The 2,324-nt window shown below is 38.7% G+C and overlaps 1 pseudogene; it reads right to left on the minus strand.

The window, feature by feature from the left end:
• Positions 1-332: 332 nt before the first annotated feature.
• Positions 333-2,117, minus strand: LOC141549889 (N-alpha-acetyltransferase 10-like; annotated as a pseudogene).
• Between the last annotated feature and the right edge of the window lie 207 nt (positions 2,118-2,324).

The raw sequence follows: 2,324 nt of genomic DNA on the forward strand, positions 1-2,324 counted from the left end.
TGACCAAGATTTGGTTGTCATGTACTTCCAAGCCCCTAATTGTAACCCAGTCTCTCATTGTAATATTCATTGTCTCATTAATTTTTAACCAATCAGAGTTGATTATCACCCTCAGAACTACTCTTCCAAGGGTATATAAACTGTGAGCTCACCACCAAAAGGGGTGTTTAATCTGAGAGGATGGGCAAATGTCCATTCTTTTATTAATAAACATGCTAGTTTTATTTATTTATTTGAAATTTACAGCCCCCAGAGCTCCAAATGGTTTGATTTAAAGAACTGATGGAGGACAAGAGATGGAAGTGACTGATGAACCCCAGAGCCTGGGGACCCTAGGATGTTGAGTTGAAGGGCTCAGAGCTGTCCTTGATGTCAGTGCTCTCTGTAGTCTCATTGACATCACTAAGGTCTTTATTGTCATTTCCCTCAGCTATAGGGCTTAGGCCCTTCTCATGATAGCTGTCTCCCACATAATTGACTTTGGGGTCCATCTTGTTCTCTAGGGAATCTAGAACCAGATGTTTGCCTTTCTCTTTCACCTCCAGTTGCTTCCTCAGCTCTTACTTCATAGCATAGGTGTCCTCTCCATCAGCATATATTTGGGCTCTACCTCACTAATCTGAAAATTGTGTGCTGGAATACAGATGCAGAGCTGCCCAAATACTTTTTCTGATATGCAGGGAGACATGTTTTGCATTCAAGTTTTCAATTGTGCTTCTCAGGGCTTGGTTCATGAATTTTTGGCTATACCTAGCTGACAGACAACCAAGGATATAATATACCCATGGGGGACATCTTCCTCCATCTTGGCCAGAACATAGTTCAGGATCTTTCTATCATCATCTTCAATGATATAAGATAGTTGAGACTATGATATAATATGGTTGAAATAGTTTTTCATCTGCTAATTTCTGGAAGGCAGAGCAGGCTACAGCACTGCATATTTATCAGATCTTGTGAGCTTTGTGGATATTCCAAGTGGATTTAGCCATGAAAAGCAGTGCCTTCCCAGCTGCCATCACTGCCGCCTCCTAGTTTTATTAATATGATTAATTGGACAGAAATTATATCTATCAACATCACAGTATTTTCTTTTTTTATTAAAGCTTTTTATTTACAAAGCATATGCATGAATAATTTTTCCAACATTGACCCTTGCATAACCTTTTGTTCCAAATTTTCCTCTCCTTCTCCCCACTCCCTCCCCTGGCTGGTAGGTAGTCCAATACATGTTAAATATGTTGAAATATATGTTAGATCCAATATATGTATATATATTTATATAGCAATCTTTTGCACAAGAAAAATCAAATCAAGAAGGAAGAGAAAGAAAAACTGAGAAAGAAAACAACAGAGAGTGAGAATGCTATGTTATGTTCCACACTTTGTTCCCATGGTTCTCTCTCTGGGTGTAGATGGCTCTCTTCATCACTGCATAAGTGGAACTGGTTGGAATCATCTCAATGTTGAAGAGGGCCACGTCCATCAGAATTGATCATATAGAGTTTTCTTGTTGCCAAATATCACAGTATTTTTAAGATGGCTACCCAGAGATGTATTTTCAGTATCACATTTCTTATTACAAAATTAACTGTTTCAAAGATGACTTAAGCCAACCTTTCTAAAATTAGCACCATTATCTAACATCTAAGTTAATCTATTTTAAGATAGCATATCAGCTAAGGAGTGTTAGCCATCAATGAATTTCAAAAGATCACACAGTAAACATTCCTTTGAGAAAGCTTTAGGAAAATGAGGATAAAATGCTGTTTAGATATAAAATACTCAAATCTTTTTCATCTTTTTCAGCTGATCTGATTAGGTTGTGAAAATGATTATAAGCACTTGCCAAAAAATAGCAGGTTTTCCTCATAGGTCTAGTGGGGGTAGAACAGGAAGAAAAAGAAAAACTGCATGCAGCTGTGTGGAAGGCTGGGAAAGGTTGTACAACTCTGACAGCAGCTGTTTGCATGCCAAATAGTTCCAGCAATTTCTAATTAGATCCAGTACAGGAGGATTTTTATGGTCTGCATCACATGACTTCTGTCTGTAACTGCTATCCTCCTCTGTGGCCTGGTAGATTTTCCTCCCTCATCTTCTACCTCCATCAAATTCATTTCCCAATTGATTTCCTCAACCAGAGGGTCTTTTGGTACACATTTAGGGACAATCTCTCCACCAGGGACAGGAAGTCCCCTCTTATAAGCATACTAAAGGAAGAGTTTAAACTGGTTGGTTTCAAGATGGTACTTTCTAACCCTTCCCTTCTCTCTTTCCTGAGTTTTTAGATATGTGACCCTCTCCTCCACACTCCTATGTGGGGG

This window comes from Sminthopsis crassicaudata, chromosome 1, assembly GCF_048593235.1.
Source record: "Sminthopsis crassicaudata isolate SCR6 chromosome 1, ASM4859323v1, whole genome shotgun sequence".
Taxonomy (NCBI): Eukaryota; Metazoa; Chordata; class Mammalia; order Dasyuromorphia; family Dasyuridae; genus Sminthopsis; species Sminthopsis crassicaudata.